Below are 19,503 nucleotides of genomic sequence, written 5' to 3' on the forward strand. Positions count from 1 at the left end.
AAGAACACAAGTGAGATTAGTCAGTTTCAATAAATAAGAAATCAGCTGCTCTCCCTAATATATGAAAGCTAGTGAGAAATGGGTCATAGAAGGAACTTTAAACAAAGAAGGAGATACTATAGATAAGCAAATAAGGCGACCTGAGGAGATAGCAGGGGGGAAGAGAGAAATTCTTTAATGGTCATGATGTACATTAACAAGCATATCAAAATCAATCACTAAGCCAAATATGAGAAGGAGGGAAGAGGAGGGAATGGGGCAGAAATTGAGTAGGGGCTAATTGGTGATGTATGCATTTTTACCTCCACCATCTTTTATTCCAATAAGAAGTATAACTACAATGCACCAATAAAATTATAAAAAATAATAAAAAATAGACATTCTTGAAAGTGGCTTGGTAAGCCGAATTTTACTTTTTGTTTGCAAAAGAGGACCCTTCCTGTAAATTTAGATAGTCAAAAACAAGAGGGCAGAAAACTGCCTGGTACTTTCTTTTCAGCACAGGATTTTTGTGCTGTGCTCATATTGGTGGGAGCATCAACTCACAATCTTTATCCATTGGCTGCAGGGGATGTGGGACTAGGGGCTGGCACTCACAATTTATAGGAAATGCTATGTTAAAAAAAAAAGTAGAAGCACACAAAAGGTTATGCGATCGCATTTCTATAAAATGGAGCCTAACTCAAGCTATTTTATTTATGGAAAAGATTCAATTATATTTTCACAGAGGTGTAGTTCAGAGGTAGAATGCCCCTGGGTTGAATTTCCCTCTATCATTCCTCTTCCCACATGTTCGTTTCTTTGCATGTCTCAAATTTTTGTTGAAAATATTATACTTTTAGCCAGTGTGGTGGCGCATGTTTGTAATCCCAGCGCTTAGGAGGCAGAGACAGGAGGACCTCACAGGTTCGAAGTCAGGCCTCAGCTACTTTAGTGAGGCTCTCAGCAATTTAGTGAGACCCTGTTTCCAAATGAAATATAAAATACGTCTGGGAGTATAGCCTGGAGGTAGAAAAGCCCCTGGAATCCACCCCCAGTAACACACACACACACACACACACACACACACACACACACAGAAAATATACTTTTAGTAATGTAGCAACTCTGTATTCTGATGCTTGCCACCTTTCAGGTGATCATGGTTGTCCTTTATTTATTTAGTGGGTTTGCTTGGGCTGATTCTATAAGAGTCTTTTTTTATTTTTTATTTTATTTTATTTTATTTTATTTTATTCTATTTTTGCCGAATTGGGGATGGAACCTTGGGGGCATGTACCTCTGAGCTACACCCCCAGCCCTATTTTTACTTTTTATTTTGAAATAGGGTCTCACTGAGTTACAAGGGGCCTCACTAAGTAGCTGAAGCTGTCTGTGAACCTGCAATCCTTCTGTCTCAGCCTCCAGAATGCTGGGATACAAGCTTGCGAGACCTTGCCCGGGTGTAGTCTTCTTAATAGTGTCTTATCACTAATATCTTTGCCCAGCTGTGTGCTTCCCCCTGCTCTTAATTTTTATTTTAAGCTTGGCTTCCAAGAGATTACGTCTGGGTCTGTATACTAGGTGACCAGCCAGTAATAAGAGGTTGTGTTTAAAGTACTTCTTTTCTTTTTGTTTGTTTGTAGTACTGGGGATTGAGCCCATGGGCATTTTACCTCTAATCTACACTCATAGCACTGTTTATATATATTTTTGGAAATATGGTCTCACTAAGTTACTGAGGCTGGCTGCAGGATCTGTAATCCTCTTGTCTCAGCCTTCCAAGTACTGGTATTTCATGTTTTTAAGCTTCTTGAGGCAGTTAGGCTTCTGTCCTTTACTGAGGATGTCTTGGTATTGGTTGGGACCATGATCAAAGTTCAGGTGATTTAAAAATCTACTCTAATAATAAAGTCTCATATTGAGCAGGCTTCTGGAGGCTTCTACACGCTTCTGCGTGTATGCAGCTTTCTGGATCCCCAGGAATATATGGGATCTTATCAAAGTCTACTGTGGCTATTTTAGTCCCTAGGTATTCCAGTAAAATTTATAGTTGGTTTTATGATTTCTCTTTCCAATATTGCAGGCATCTGTGATGTGGGTCCTATTTAGTTATTTGCCATTTAGATTGCTTTTGTTTTATATATTAAACTTCCAAGTTAGATCAGCACTGTCCTAAGTGCTGGTATTTGTGCTGGAATTCGTGCTGGAATTCGTCATAGCTTTTTCTGCCTGCCCTGATAGAACATCCCTAGGACCTTGATGGGGCAGAGATTTGGGAGTACTCCAGGTGAACACACTACAGTCTCATTTTTATGGCGATTTTTCTTGAACAAATGTTTTAAAATTTATTTTATGCCTTTGGCCATTCTTCAGAGTCCTCAAATCATTCTTTATTTTCGGGGGGGGGGGTCCGGTGATGGGGGTTGAACCCAGGGGCCTTCTACCTCCTAGCTATACCCTATACCCCCTAGTCATATTGTATCTTCGTTTGGAAACAGAGTCTCACTAAGTTTTGAAGGGCCTCACTAAGTTGCTGAGGGTGATGGAGAATCTGTGATCCTCCTGTGTCAGCCTCCCAAGTACCTGGGATTACTCTTTCTTTTCAATAACATAGTCAAATTATTGTTTCTTTTGGTATAATTATTAGAAATTTTGACACCTGCATATATTGGTGTTCACAACATAGAGAGCTTATACTGTTCCTTTATAATTCATAGTGGAGATGGGAACTTTTGACTGGTGTTGGTTAAAAAAAAAACTTAAGCAAACAACTCATACACAGAAAAATCTTTTTTATAACAAGAAGCAAAAGGGGAAGGGAGTTTACCTCAATTTAGACTACCTAAATAGAGGTAGAAGTCAAAACTGTTTACAAAACAAAAGAATGGGCCAGCCTTTTATTGAGTAACTGGAGCTGGAGGAGCCTGGTATTTTTATGTTAATTTATGTAAGGATTTTCTTTATTGTGGAAGAGGCTCTTGGAATATCCCTTGGCTTTACCCTTCACTTGGCATTTCTGATTAATTTGTTTAAGAATTGGAGAGTGAGTAAAGGCACTTTTTATACCAAGCTAAGAGTGCAGAGTAGGAAAAAACTTTTAGTAAGGCTCCATAGTTTATCCACCATTTCATCCTGTTTTGGTTTTTGGCTGTTCTTGTAATAATACTCTCTTCTCACCCCCTAACCCCTGGCAGCCTCTTGCCTCTTCAATCATTGTATTTTTGTCTTTTCAAGAATGTCATATAATTGGAATCATACACCATGGAAATTTTTGAGACTGGTTTCATTAAAGCTCAGTATAATGTCCCTGAGTTTTTGTGTGTATTCATAGTTTTATTTTTGTGTGTGTGGTATTGGGGATTGGACCCAGGGACATTTTACCTCTGAGCTACACCCCAGCCTGATTTTATTTCTAATTTTGAAACAGGATGTGGCTTCTGAGGCTGACTTTGAACTTATGATCGATCCTCTTGTCTCAACCTCTGAGGACTGGGTTTACAGGAGTATGCCACTATGCTGGTTTTATTCTTGCATTATTTAAAAACTCTTTTTTTTTTTGTCTCTGTGATATACCCAAATCTCTTATTTTTCTTATGTTTAACTGGATTTCCTTTTTCTTTTATTTTCTGTGGTACTGGAGATGGAACCCAGGTGCATTCTGTGTCTGAGCAACACCCCAGCCCTAATTTTCATTCTTTATTTTGAAGCAAGGTCTCACTGAGTTGCAGAGGATCTCAGTAGCTGAAGCTGTCTGGGAACCATGATTCTCCTCTTTTAGCCTCCCAAATTCTGGGATTACAAGTGTGCACTACGGCTCTGGCTTTTCTTTTTCTACTTATTTAGTTTTATAACTTTTCTTCTCCATACCTGTTTAAGCATTAAATCCTCTATTCCTCAGTCTTACCTGTTTCCTTCCATTCTAGGGATTCAACCCAGGGTCCTTCTTCCTCCTAACGACACTCCTAGTTCTTTTTATTTTTTATTTGATAACAGGGTTTCCCTAAGTTGCTGAAGCTCCTTTTGAACCTGTGATTCTCCGGTTTCAGCCTCCTAAGTTTCGGGGTTACAGTGTGCTTCGCCACACTCAGTTTCATTTTAGGAAAATGTAGACACAGCCACCCAAGGACTGGGGTTACAGGTGTGCTTTGCCACTCCTGGCTTTGTGTGTGTGTGTGTGTGTGTGTGTGTGTGTGTGTGTGTGTGTGTGTATGTAAATTAAGAAAATATAGAGCCAGGTATGGTGGCGCACTCTTGTATTCCCAGTATTTGGGAGGCTGAGACAGGAGGATCTCCTCTTCACAACCAGCCTCAGCTATTTAGTGAGGCCCTCCACAACTTAGTGAAACCTTGTTTCAAAATAAAAAATAAAAAATAGGGCTGGGGGTGTAGCTTGAAGGTAGAATGCCCCTAGGTTCAATCCCTGGTACCACAAGAAGGAAAACAACAACAACAACAAAAAGGCAATGACCTATTCCAGAGTAAAGATGATTAAAAATACATGGCAATTAAAAGCAATGAGATGAAATAGGGTCTCACTAAGTCGTGAAGGGCCTAAGTAGCTGAGGTTGTCCATGAACCATGATCTTCCAGTCTCAGCCATCCCAAATGATGGGATTACAAGCGTTTGCCACCATGCCTGGGTTATAAACACACACTTTTAAAAACAAACCTTGAGCTCCGGTGCAGTGGCACAGGCTTATAATCCCAGCATTTGGGAGGTTGAGACAGGAGGAATGTGGTTTGCTGACAGCCTCAGCTACTTAGGCCCTCCGCAACTTAGTGAGACCTTGCTTCAAAATAAAGAATAAAAAATAGGTCAGGGGGTATAGCTCAGAGGTATAATGCCCTGGATTTCACCCCCAGTACCAGGGGGAAAATAAAGTAAATAAAACCTTGAGCCGGGCGTGGTGGCGCATGCTTGTAATCCCCGCGCTTGGGAGGCAGAGACAGGAGGATCGCGCAGGTTCGAAGCCAGCCGTGCTGGCTTTAGGAGACCCTGTTTCCAAAAATAAAATAGGTCTGGGAGTGTAGTCCGGAGATAGACGGGCTTCCAGGAACCCCAGTACCACCAAAAAAAAAAAAAACCTTGAGAGATTCTACAAGGCTTCTGGGTAGTTTTTTCTCTTTAAAAAATACATTGAAGGGGAGTGGTGAGTTGGCCTGGGCCACCCTCCCTCCTCATGCCATTTTGGCATGGGGCTGTAACTGTTTTCTTTATTTCTATTTTCTGTATTTCTATCTTTTTAATAAATTTCTTTAAATCTTCAAAAAATACAATGAAAAAGATCTGTTAGTTCCCTAATAACTTCCTCTTATCAGTCCTTCCAGGTACCCACTTCTCTCAAGTGCTTGGCTTTCTATCATCTTTGGGGGTTTCGGGATTCTATTTCCCATGTGTTTTTCTCAATTCTACCTTCTTGGTTGAGAGTTTGTTTGGTAAGTTAGAAATAATTGTCTTTGAACATTTTGAAATCACTGTTTCTTTGGCTTGTAGTTTCAGTTTACAGTGTGCCATTTTATTGATTGATTGATTGATTGATTGTGGGTCTGGGGATGGAACCCTGGGGCATTCATCCTCTGAGCTGCACCCCCTTTCCTGTTTTTTTTTTTTTTTTTAATTCATTCTTTATTTTAGATCAGAGTCACACTAAGTTGCACAGGGCCTCACTAAGTACCTAAGGCTGTCCACAAACCTTGAACCTCTGGTCTCAGCCTCTTGAATGCTGGGATTACAAGTGTGCGCCACCATGTGGCTGGGAAGAAATATTTGTAATGGATTGAAGGAAAGCAAGTGGTAACTTTTGGTTTGGGGCAGTTGAGTGACCATGAAAGGAGTAGAAGAGTAGTCAAGTTATTTCAGATGCCAACACAGTTTATTATACAGTATCAAAATTGCTTTCAGGGCCGAGAGTGTAGCTTAGTGGTTGAGAACTTGCAATGCCCAGTGTGTTTGAGCCACTTCACAGAGGATATGCTTTTTTCCCTAAGGACAAATTTTTGTTTGCAGAAAACAACATCCATTTAGCACAGTTTTATGGCAAGGCCTTTAGCCTTTATCCTTTTCAGCTTAGCAGTGCATGTCAGAGTTTTAGATTGCAGATATTACCTTTTCTCAAAAAGGATTTTACCACCTTTTTGCTTTTATGTGTATTCACAACAGCAAGTTGTCTTTCCCTGTGGCACCTTGGGTAGATAAAGGAGCATCGAGGATATTTTTAAATGAAACTGCCATTAAAAAACAAGAAACAAAACCCTTACAACTGCAAGTGCTTGGTTGTGAAGAATATTATGATTAATATTTTGTTCATTCTGATGCCTCTATCCTGATTCCTGCTTGGGTGCCAGTAGATTTGCTCATTTTGGTTTTGCTTCAACAGTATAAATGTCAATACAGGTTTTTTTTTTAGCATCTTATTATTGTAATGAAAATGATTTTGATCTGGCAAATCTCCTGAAAGAGGTTTGGAGATCCCCAGTTGTCTATGATCCACACTCAGGGATTACTGCATATATTTTTACTTAACAAAACTTAATTGGTGGTACTTCTTTTTCTTAGAACTTATACCTCTTCCCTATTACATTCTTGCTGTATATATCAATTCTTCAAAGTTGTCTTCTACAGTTGGGCATTGTGGGCATGGAGGCACATTCCTGTAATCCCAGCTACTTGAGGGTTTAAGTAGGAGGAACACAAGTTTGAGGCCAGTTGGGGCATTTAGTGAGACGCCCTGTCTCAGAATAAAAAAGAACTGGGTTATGTAGGTCTGTGGTAAAGTGTCCATAGATTCAATCCCCAGTGTTGGGGGGGGGGGGTTGTCATTCATATATATTTGACTATGCTTAACATTTTCCTTGTCATTCCTTTCTGCACCATGACCTTTCTTTTGAGATCAATTTCCTCTCCGCATATGGGCCTGCTATATTCACATATCTGAAAAATATTTGTCTCTCCTTCATGAAGTATGTGTTCAGATCCCCCCCCCCCCGCAAAAAAATGGGTTCCTAATTGTTGTATCACCATTTGTTGAAAGGACTTTTTTTGTTGTTGTTGCCTTTGTACCTTGTCAAAAGCTAGTTGATTATATTTCTGGGGATCAGTTCCTGGATTCTCTGTTTTCTGTAATCTGTTTGTCCAGTCACCAATATCATAATGCTTTAAGTATCATAGCCTACTGTATTAGGTATAGAAATTGGAAGCTGGGCGTGGTGGCGCAGGCTTATAATCCCAGCATTTGGGAGGCTGAGACAGAGGAGGATCCTGGTTCCTGGACAGCCTCAGCTACTACTTGATGAGGCTCTTTGCAACTCAGTGAGACCCTGTGTTGCTCGGAGGTAGAATGCTCCTGGGTTCCATCTCCAGTACTGCAAAGAAAAAAAAAAAACAAAAACCGGATAATATGAATCCTTTGTCATGGGAAAACATGACAATTCTGTAGGGTTCTTGGCTTATGTAGCAGAAAGAATTTCAGCATGTGCTGGTCAGAGAAAAGAGGTTTTATTTAGGACAGTGAGGGAGGGATTTAAGGGGGAAGGCAGGCCATCTTAGGTGGAGAACTTCTGAGCAAAGAGGCTTTGCAGCCTTTTCAGTTCTTCTATAGAACCCCCAAGAGGGGGAGTCCAGGGGGGATCCCACAGTGGAAGCCTGGACTTCCTCTTAATCTTCAGGTTACCCTTTTTCGGAGGAGATATGCCTGATTGTTGTCCAACCTTTGACCTCCTCTTGGACCCTTTGTTTACTAAGCATCTCTGAATCTCAGGTAGGGAGAGGGACTATTGTAATTAAGGGTGTGGTCTCATTTAGGCTTCTGCCTAAAATGTAGTCCATACCATGGAGTTAGAGATTAAAACTATATTTTTCTTTCCCAATTCATCTATGTAATACTTTATTTCTTCAATCCTACCGCACTTTAGCTAGTTGTTTTTTGTTTTGTTTTGTTTTGTTTTTTTGGTGGTGGTACTGGGGTTCCTGGAAGCCCTTCTACCTCCCGGCTACACTCCCAGACCTATTTTTACATTTTTATTTGGAAACAGGGTCTCCTAAACCAGCGCTCCTGGCTGGCTTTGAACCTGTGCGATCCTCCTGTCTCTGCCTCCCAAATGCTGGGATTACAAATGTGCGCCACCACGCCCAGCTAACTAATTGTTTTGGCTATTCTAGTTCCTGTGCCTTTCCACATAAATTTTAGAATCATCTTGACAGTATAAACAAAAAGACTTGTTGAGATTTTGATGGTGATTACCTTGTATATTTAGGGGAGAATTGACAATGATTTTTTTCATTTGTGAACACAGTATATTATCTCTGTTTATTTAGACATTTTGATGTCTTTTATCAATGCTATTCTTTCCACATACAGATCCAGGAACATTTTTGTGTGTGGGGTGCTGTTATAAATTAAATCTTTTTAGTTTTAAATTCCAGTTATTCATTGCTAAGCATAGTGGAATATAATTGTCTAGTATATTTACCATGAACACTACATTTATCACTTCTAAGTTTTTAAATTTTAACCTTTACTTTCCTAGAGTCTACCTAAAAAAAAAAAATCTATGTGTATAGTATGGATGCTATAAGAATATCCTTTTAGCCAGACGTGGTGTCGCACTCTTGTAATCCCAGCGTTTGGGAGGCTGAGACCAGACTTAGTGAGTCCTCCACAACTTAGACCCTGTTTCAAAACAAAGAATAAGAAGTAGGGCTGGGGGTGTAGCTCCGAGGTAGAATGACCCCCTGGGTTCCATCCCCTGTACCGCAGAAAGAAAGAAAGGAAGGAAGGAAGGAAGGAAGGAAGGAAAGGAAAGGAAATCATCCTGGTCTTTTGTATTGTCACATTTTATTTCTATATATGTTAATTCCTGTAACACTAGCTGGGCGTGGTGGTGCATGCTTGTTATCCCAGTACTTGGGGAGATGAGACAGGAGGGTTACAGGTTCATGGCCAGCCTCAGCTACTTAGTGAGGCCTTCTGCAACTTAGTGAGACCCTGTTTCAAAATAAAGGATAAAAAATAGAGGTGAGGTTTAGCTTAGAGGTAGAATGCTGCTGGATTCAATCTCCAGTACTGCAACAACAACAACAATAAAAATAAATAAATCCTGTAACATTTGCTGGACATAGTAGTCATATCTCTAATTCCAGTATTTGAGAGGCTGAGACAGGAGGGTCTCAGGTTGAGGCTAGCCTTAGCAACTTAGTGAGATCTGGTTCAAAATAAAAATCAAATAAAAGGATTGCATAAACTGCTTCTGGGTTTAATCTCTAGTACCATAAAAAAAAGAAGCAGTCCATATTTTAGAAATATATTTTTGGCTGTTCATTATTAGTATATAGAAATTAACTTGTTTTTGTAAATTATCCTATGGCCTTGGCAAACTCAGTTATTTTTAGAAGTTATTTGGCATTTAGATTTCTTGGTTATAGTTCTGTTTTTAAAAGAATAATAAAAATTAAGAGAAATGTTGTATAATTACCTTTATAGCTATAATTTCCAATTTTCTCCATTCCATTGTAGGGATCATCATTTTTACTTGGTATAATTTTTCTTCTGTCAGAATTTTTTTTCTTTTTTTTTTGGTGGCACTGGGAATGGAACCCAGGGACATTCTACCTCCAAGCTACACCCCCATCCCTATTTTAATTCTTGTATTTTCAAACAAGGTCTCACTAAGTTGCAGAGGGTCTTACTAAGTAGCTGAGACTGGCTGCAAACCTGGGATCCTTCAGTCTTAGCCTCCCGTATTTACAATCATGTTCTACCATGCTGTCTAGGGAATTTCTATTAACTTTTCTTAGAATATAGGTATTCTGGTGATGAGCTTTTTCAGCTTTTGTGTATCGGGAAGAGTGTACTTTCATGTTCATTATTGATTGGTTTTTGGTGGTACTGGGGATGGAACCCAGGGGCCTTCTACCTCTGGGCTACACTCCCAGACCAATTTTATATTTTATTTGGAAACAGGGTCTCTTAAGCCAGCTGAGGCTAGCTTCGAACCTGTGTGATCCTCCTGTCTCAGCCTCCCAAGCGCGGGGATTACAGGCGTGCGCCACCACACCCGGCTCTTTTTTATTTATTTTGAAACGGGGTCTCACTAAGTTGCAGAGAGCCTCATTAAGTAGCTGAGGCTGGCTTCGAACCTATGCGATCCTCCTTTCTCAGCCTCCCAAGCGCGGGCATTACAAGCCTGCACCACCACTTCTGGCTTCATGTTCATTATTGAAAGGTATTTTTTTATTTTCAGTAGCTAAAAGATGTTGTTCTACTTTATTTCAGTTTATAAGAAGTTTTCCCAACATGTGCAGCACCCTAAAATGTCTCTTTAGATAAATTTAGGGGGTATTTTAGAGCACAGATCATCCCCCTCTTTTTTTATGTGTCTGGGATTGGAACCCAGGGGCATTTGGCCTCCGAGCTACCCCTCCTGCCTTATTTTTTCTTTATTTTGAAACCGGGTCTCACTGAGTTGCAAAGGGCCTCACTAAGTAGCTGAGGCTGTCCACGAACTGTGATCCTCCCATCTCAGCCTCCCAAATGCTATGATTACAAGTGTGTGCCACCACGCCCGGCTTTTTTTCCCTAAAGCTTAAGGATTACTATCATGCACTTTATGGTATCCATCACCTGAAATCTTTAGTTTCACACATTTTCTTTGGTTATTTAGTTGTTTCACTAAGGATTCAATTTGGTCCCTTTCAGTGAATCTTCTTTTTTCCACATACTTTTATTGGTGATTTCTAATTATACATCATAGTGAGGATCAAAGTGATACAAACATACATGTGCACATCAATTGGTCCTCTCTGTCTCTCACCCCTTACATGTTAGTGAGATTGGTAAGGATACCTTCATATATGGACATAGCATTTGAACTGTCCTTCCTTAATCCTCCGTTTTTTTCCCTTCTCAATTTCTCTTCCCCAACCCCCTTCAATTTTTTTTAGTGGTCTCTCATTTACCTGAAGTTTCTTTTATTTCCTATTTTCTCTCTAGCTTCCACATATGAGAGAAAAACCTGAGGACTTTCTGAGACTGGCTGATCTGACTTAGAATAATATTCTCTAGTTGTATCCATTTTTCTACAAATGACATAATTTTGTTCTTTATGGCTGAGTATAATTTCACCGTGTTTATGTATACCAAATTTGTAATCATTGATCTGTTTTTAGACCTAGGCTGGTTCCACAGTTTAGGATATGAATGAAATGGAATTCTACACTTGTACTGGTCTCTCTTTCTCTTTTATCTGAAGTCCTTTTATTTCCTGCATTCTTTCTAGCTTCCACATATGAGAGAAAACATCTGAGGCTTGACTTTCTGAGACTTAACTATTTTAATTGTATTGTTCATTATTGTTAAATGCATTCACATTGTTTTGCGGCCAGTCTCCAGAACTTTTTTGTCTTAAAACACTGAAACCCTGTACCCATTAAATAACTGTCCATTCTTCAGGTGTGTGTGTGTGGGGGGGGGCACTGGAGTTCCTCGAAGCTCTTCTACCTCTGGGCTACACTCCCAGTCCTATTTTTATATTTTTACTTGGAAATAGGGTCTCTTAAGCCAGCGAGGCTGGCTTCGAACCTGCGCGATCCTCCTGTCTTTGCCTACCAAGCGTGGGGATTACAAGTGTGTGCCACCACACCTGGCTGTTTTTTTTTTTTTAAATGAAAAATTTTGCCATATTTATCCTTTTAAAATAAAATAGGGTCTTTTTCTTTTCCCCTAAAATAAGTTTAGCAGTTCTAATCTGAAAATCCAGAATGCTCCCAAATCCTAAACTTTTTGAGTAGCAACAGGGTATCACAAATAGAAAATTCTATACCTAATCTTGCAATAGGCTTTGTATAAAATTACTGTCAGGCTATGTGTATAAGGTGCACATGAAACATAAATGAATTTTGTGCTTAGATTTGAGCCCCATTCCAAAGATATTTCATGTATATCCAAACATTTTGAAATACAAAAATATTTGAAATCTGAAACATATATCCCAAGCATTTTGGATATGGCCAACTCAACCTTAGTAAGAATTAAAACTATGTAATATTGAGTGGTCTTGCAGTCTTCATTGAGAAAGTTGTGAGCTTTTTTTGGGGGGGGGGTGGGGGGTACTGGGGATTAAATACAGGGGAGTTCTACCTCTGAGCCACACCTCCAGCCCTATTCTTTATTTATTTTTTTATTTTGGAAGAGGGTCTCAGTAGATTGCTGGGAGTCTCTCTACATTGTCAAGGCCTTGAACATGCAATCTGCTTGTTTCAGCTTCCCAAGTACTGGGATTACAAGCATGTGCCACCACTCCAGGCAGTCCTGAGCTTTAAAAAACCATTATTCTTATATAATTCTTTAAAAATTATATATTTTTTCTTGTAAGTTTTCTATTTTTTGTAGTACTGGCAATGGAACCCAGGGGCTTTTTACCTCCAGGCTACATTCCTAGACCTATTTTTTTATATTTTATTTGGAAACAGGGTCTCACTAAGTTGCTGAGAGCCTCGCCAAGTAGCTGAGGCTGGTTTCGAACTTGCATGATCCTCCTGTCTCAGCCTCCCAAGTACTGAGATTACAAGCCTGTGCCACCCCACCCGGTGTCTTGTATGATATCTTCCTCTCCCCCCCCCCCCCCCAGCTCTGGGGATGGAACCCAGGGGTATTCGACCTTCAAGCTACACCCTCTGCCCTATTATTTTATTCTTTATTTTGAAACAAGGTATCACTGAGTTGCAGAGGGACTAAGTAGCTAAGGCTGTCCTTGAACTGCACTCCTGGTCTCAGCCTCCCATCAATGCTGGGATTACAAGTGTGCGCCACCACACCCGGCTGTATGATTCTTAAACAGTTATATTATTCAGTATCAGAGATGCCCAAGTAATCTTTAAAAGAAAAAATGGAACTTAGTATCGTATCCAAAGCAAGAAATCTCTGTCCTTTCTCTCAAATAGCTTAGTAATTCATGCTTTAGTTCCTTGCAATATTATGAGCCAAAGATGGCCTGTTTGTTTTTTGGCATGTTTAAGTTTTCTTCCTATCTGATTGAACTCAAACTTGGTTTAAATTTATACCCATTCATAGATTTGATGTTTGGCAGTACCCGAAGTACAATTAATCTTCTAAATGATAGCTTTTTAAATATCTGAGTAAAGCTATAGCATCCCTGATTCATTTTCCTCAGTTATACTCAGTTCTTTGGGCATACTTAGTGTTCTACCAATTCCCCAGATAATTTTCATGTGACAGTTTCCACACCTGTCACTAAACTTGTAGCTCTATATGTGTTACAACCTTTTAAAATATAATACTGAGCTGGGCGTGGTGGCGCATGCTTGTAATCCCCGCGCTTGGGAGGCTGAGACAGGAGGATCGCGCAGGTTCGAAGCCAGCCTCAGCTACTTAGTGAGGCTCTCAGCAACTTAGTGAGACCCTGTTTCCAAATAAAATATTAAAAAGGTCTGGGAGGATAGCCCGGAGGTAGAAAGCCTCTGGATTCCACCCCCAATACCACACACACACACACACAAATAATAATAATACTGAGAACCAATAATAATGTTAGAGATCTGATTGAAACGGGGTTTCTTGAGAAGAAACACGGCGTTTCCTTAAGATGAAAGGGAGTTTCTTGAGATTACCGGATTCTTGTCTGCGGTGAGTGAAGAATAACACCCGCAGACCACAGGAAGGAGAGTAAAAGGTTTATTGGCAGCAGCAGCAGGGAATAGGGAAAATTGGCTGAACACCACTAAGGGGCTGTCGGAACTCTGAAGTCCAGCAGCTGCCTTCAGGTCACTTCCTGAGTGCAGCCCGGGCGAAGTGCCTTCAGTTGCAAGCTGCTTTTTCCCAAAGTCCATGTGATCTGCCAGAAAAGAAGTGCAGGTCACTGACCCCTAGGGGCCCTGGTTGGCCTTGATGTCCAGTAGAGGCCTTCAAGGTCACTACCCAAGTGTATCCCGGGCCACGTGCCTTCAATTGCACTTCACCTTTTCTCAAAGCTAAGGCGACCTGCAAGAGAGAGAGAAGCTCCCCAATGGGGAGGGGCTCCCAGAGTGGGTAACTGTCCTGGTGACTGCTGTAGGGGTTTATATATGTCTGCATGTCCTCTGTTGGTTGGAGTCTGGGAAGCAGTTCTTAAAATTTGCATAGGGTATTTGCATGTCCTTTGAGGGGTCTCCTTTCAGTAGAAGTGTCAGACTTGCTCCAGTGATGTCTCCTGGGTTTGTTGATTAGTAAACAGATGGTTTTGTGAAGCTTTGTTCATTCTTATCTCTGAACCTTGGAAGAGCTGGTCTCATTTAGGAGCCTTGTTGCCCCCTCAAGGCCTATCTACCTCCTCATGATCATACTAGACCTCCTTGGTGAGCTAGTTATTGCTGTTATGGCATAATATACTTTATTAATTTAGGGTATGAATACTATTCTAATAGGTATATTTCATGGATGACATTGATTTGTAATTTGCTTAAATATTGTAATCTGTGGTTACTACACCATCTTGTATGTCTGGCTGAGTTTTAGAAGTTATGAGCAAGACTACATGTTTGTTTTTATTCAAGGTAAATTTTTTGTTCACTTAAAACCATTGAAATATTTAGCCGGGCATGGTGGCGCACGCTTGTAATCCCCACGCTTGGGAGGCTGAGACAGGAGGATCGCTCAGGTTCAAAGCCAGCCTCAGCTATTCAGTGAGGCTTCCAGCAACTTAGTGAGACCCTGTTTCCAAATAAAATATAAAAATCTCTGGGAGTATAGCCTCGGAGGTAGAAAGCCTCTGGGTTCCACCCCCAGTACCACCAAAAAAAAAAAAAAAAAAAAAAGAAAGAAAGAAAGAAACAGGGTCTCACTACTAAATTGCTGAGAACCTCACTAAGTAGCTGAGGCTGGCTTCGAACCTGCATGATCCTCCTGTCTCTACATCTCAAGTACTGGGATTACAAGTGTGAGCCACCATGCCCAGCTTTTATTCCTTATTTTGAAACAGGGTCTCACTAAGTTGCAGAGGGCCTCACTAAGTCGCAGAGGCTGCCTGTGAATAGCTATCCTCTGGTCTCAGCCTCCCAAATGCTGGAATTACAAGCCTGCGCCACCATGCCTGGCTGCAACATGTTTATTTAAATGTGGATATTAAAATAAAACGTGGCTACTAGTGTTAATTGCACTAACCATATTTCACACATTCAAGAGTTACACATTTTTATTGGTTATCACAGAGGACAGCACAAATTATATAGTATGTTTTTATCATTGCAGAAAGTCCTTTGTTGAACCATGTTGACCTGTAAAACTACCTACAAATTATTTTTTTAAAATTTTGAACTAGCTGGGCGTGGTGGCGCACGCTTGTAATCCCTGCGCTTGGGAGGCGGAGACAGGAGAAACGTGCAGGTTCAAAGCCAGCCTCACTGACTTAAGAGACCCTGTTTCCAAAAAATTGGTCTGGGAGTATAGCTTGGAGGTAAAAGGGTTTCCAGGAACCCCAGCACCACCCCCCCCACTCCCCCCCACTCCCTCCCCCCCCGCCAATAAAAAAAGCTAAAAGTAAAGATTTAGGATGAATCCTATGGGAAGAGAATAACAATTTTTTAATGACTTTTACCTGGAGAAAAATGAAATTGGTCAATAATGAAAAAATCTAGAAAATAAAGAGAAAAGAAAATGAACAAAATGAACCTTTTGTTTGTTTTTATACTAGAGATTATACCCAAGGACCTTCTACCTCAGGGCTACACCTCCAGGACTTTTTTTTTTTTTTTTTTTTTAAGGTACTGGGGGTGCAACCCAGGGGCTTTTCTACCTCCTGGCTATACTCCCAGACCTATTTTATATTTTATTTGGAAACAGGGTCTCACTAAGTAGCTTAACCTGTATGATCATCCTGTCTCAGCCTTCTAAGTGCTGGGATTTACAAGCATGGGCCACCACACCAGGTCCTCCAGCACTTTTGAATTTATTTTTTTGTTTTGAAACAGGCTTTTATTAGGTAGCTGAGAGTCTCCCTACATTGCTGAGGTAGTCCTTGACCCTGCCATCCTCCTGTCTCAACCTCATAAGTACTGGATTTACTGTTGTGTACCACCACACCTGATTCTTAGACCATACATATATTTTGTTGGCATAATGGGGATAGAACCCCCAGGCATTCTACCTCCAAGCTATACCCCCAGCCCTATTTTTTATTCTTTATTTTGAAGCAGGGTCTCACTAAGTTGTGGAGGGCTTCACTAAGTCTTAGCCTCCCAAGTACTGAGATTTTAAAGGTGCATCACCATGCCTAGGTAGACCTTATAGTTTTAACATTTGTTTTATGTTGTAGTCAATTTTCTCTGTAGTTGTGTACAAACACATTCCATACGGGGATGATTTTATTTATGAACAAGCAAAATAAAAAATTCAACCAAGACTATAAAAATACCCCTCCCAATATTCTTTTTTTTTTTTCAATACTGGGGATGGAAACTAGGGGTATTCTATCTCCATATTATACCCCCAGCCCCTTTTTCTTATTCTTTATTTTGAAACAGGGTCTCACTGAGTTGCAAAGGGCATATGTAGCTGAGGTCCACAACCATGATCCTCCTGTCTCAGCCTCCCAAATGCTGGTATTACAAGTGTGCGCCACCATGCCCAGCTTTCCTTCCAAGATTTCTTGAAACAGGAGTCTTGCTATGTTGCTCATCCTGTTCTCAAGGTTCTGAACATGCTACTGTGCCTGGCTTAAAAGTAATCCTTTTAATAAATATTTTTGGCTTATAGGAGTTTACCTGAACTTTGTTCTAAATCTAAAATTTTTATATCTTCTGGGTTTATCATTATCCTTTTGAATAAGTTATAAAAAATACTGTTTTATTCTAGATTATATAAGTTAGGATTTTAGAAATTATTCATTTTTTCCTTAAATGCTCTTTAAAATTACGTTAATATCTGGCTTTATCAAATACCAAAATTATTTCAAACACTTCAAGTATATTTATGAAATCTGAACACAAAGTGCTTTGAAATACTATTCTGACACTGCTCATTTTTATCCTTCCATATGTGGCTGTCAAAATCATCCTTTCACTACTAGCATTGGTTTAGTAGGTCCATAGTGGCTTTGTGGGGAAATTGAGAATTTGTTAATAAAGCTTGATTATATTATTTGGCAACTTTAAAAATTTACCCATTCCAGTTTCTATCTGGTGTTATGTTTTATGATGACCAGAGATGTGTATATTACTAATTTTCCTTTGTTTTATGAACGGTGGAAGATAAGGTAGAAGGTGGCCCCGGCACTGATATGACATCAAGGGTGATAGGAGGAATTATAGTGTGTTGACATCTTTTTTACTTAATCACCATAGAAAATTTATTTTGGGTTTTAATCTTGAATAGGATACTTTTCACCATGAAAAATTATTTGGCCATAAATTAACATTAATCTGTTAGGAAATTATCAGAGAGGAATAGAAATTTTTCTAGATAACTTACCAAGTTTCAAAAACAAAGATAGCTATTTACAATTTCCTTATTAACTTTCTATATTTCATGTCAAATTAAAGATTGTCATATTGCAGCCCAATACCTTATGAATTTCTCTGATATTACAGAGCTCTGTAATAAGATGCATTTTATACTCTAACCATGTTCCAGATAAGAATTATATATGACTTAAATAAAGAGCATCTTGAAATTTCATTCTTCTAAATTATAGTAATTTCTGAGACTTCAGTGTAACATCCAGACTCTTTTAATTATAGGGAAGCAGAAGTTTTCAGTGACTGTGATTTGGTACATATGTACATTTAGATAGCTAAGTATAGAATCAAAACTGAAGACATCTTTTATAAATCTTCGGCTTTTAGCCTACTAGAGTCAGCCCACATTTGCCTTGTTAAAGATGAAGTTTCTGAACTTGCTGAGTTATTTATATATGTTCCTGGGATAGGAAAGTTTTGGATATATATTTTGAAACTGTCCATAAAAAGACCTGTATTTCATAGGTGAGGAAAAGGGGAATCTTCTAAATAGGTACTTGTTATCTCAAGAAAAGCTCTTAAAAATAGTGGTGAAAGGATTTTTAAGGATAAAATCCTTTTGACCTGGGGATTAAACCCAGGGGCATTCTACCTCTGAGTTATATACATCCCCTAGCCAGCCTTTTAAATTTTTTGTTTTGAAATAGCATCTTGCTATGTTGCTGAGATTAAGTTGGCCGAGGCTGGTCTTGGACCTGCAATCCTCCTTTCTCAGCCTCCCATGTGTGTGTGTGTGTGTGTGCGCGCGCCAGTCATCATGCCTACGTTCCTTTCTTTGTGTGCATGATATCTGGGATTGTAACCAGAGACTTGGGAAACCATACGTATTTTTTACTTTAATGATGCCAGCACGCATTATTAATAACAGCGACATTGGTGGAGAATTTAGTCATTAGCAGGGAAATTTTTTACTTTATTGGGGATCTGGGAAGAATTAGAACTTTGATCTTATCTGAGAAAGGGAAGAAATAATTATCTACTATATGTTGAGTTCTATGATGAACCCTTAGAGAAAGAATCAATCTCTTTCTTTCTTTTTTTCTTTCTTTCTTGTTCTGGGGGTGGAACCCAGGGGCTTTTATACCTCCGGGCTATACTCCCAGACCTATTTTATATTTTATTTGGAAATAATATCTCACTAAGTTGCTGTGAGCCTAAGTATCCGGGCTATACTCCCAGACCCATTTTATATTTTATTTGGAAATAATATCTCACTAAGTTGCTGTGAGCCTAAGTATCTGAAGCTGGCTTTGAACCCGTGCGATCCTCCTGTCTCAGTCTCCCAAGGGATTACCCATGCCCTTCTGAAATTTTCTAATTTTAATTGTTTTGTCAGCCCTGTGAAACTGAGAGAATAAATTCTCCACAAATGTGGAGTGACATCTGGAATTTGTAGTCAGATGCTAGAACTCTGTTCCTTTTCTCTCTTCTCTTCTCTTCTCTTTTCTTTTTTCTTGGCTGCACTGAGGATTGAACCCAGGGGCATTCTTTCTACCTCTGAGCTACAACCCCAGCCCTATTTTTAATTCTTTATCTTGAAACAGGATCTCACTAATTGTGGAGAGCCTCACTAAGTACCCGAGGCTTCGAACCTGTGATCCTCCTGTCTCAGCCTCCCCAAGCACTGGGATTACAAGTGAGGGCCAGGCTAGAACTCTGTTCTTTCTGTCATACATTTTCCTCTGCAATCTCCTGGATTCTTTCCTCCCCCACTTCCTTTCCCTCTAAAGAAAAGTATGTGTCCTTAAAATAATGTGCTTTCTTCAGGACAGGAAATGTGAGAATGAATGAATATGTACATACTGGAGCTGGGGTTAAGATTAGGCATAGGGCTAGAGGTGATGTGACGTTAATTGGAATGAGAAGACAACTGAAGTGCTGTTTATGATAGCTTAAATCTGGTAGAGATTCTGACAGAAATAGCAGTTCATTAAAAATGGCAGCCATTCTTATTACTCTAGAGATTTAACCATTCTTATTACTCATAGGAATTCTCATGTAATACATTATAGTTCTTC

The 19,503-nt window shown here is 39.7% G+C and overlaps 1 protein-coding gene across 16 annotated transcripts in view; it reads left to right on the forward strand.

Moving 5' to 3' along the window:
- The window catches only part of KDM6A (lysine demethylase 6A), a gene marked incomplete at both ends in the record, with an annotated part of 215,479 nt that overhangs the window by 48,381 nt on the left and 147,595 nt on the right, over nucleotides 1-19,503 (forward strand). The window lies entirely within an intron of this gene.

This window comes from Muscardinus avellanarius (genome assembly GCF_963383645.1).
Source record: "Muscardinus avellanarius genome assembly, chromosome: X".
NCBI classification, from domain to species: domain Eukaryota; kingdom Metazoa; phylum Chordata; class Mammalia; order Rodentia; family Gliridae; genus Muscardinus; species Muscardinus avellanarius.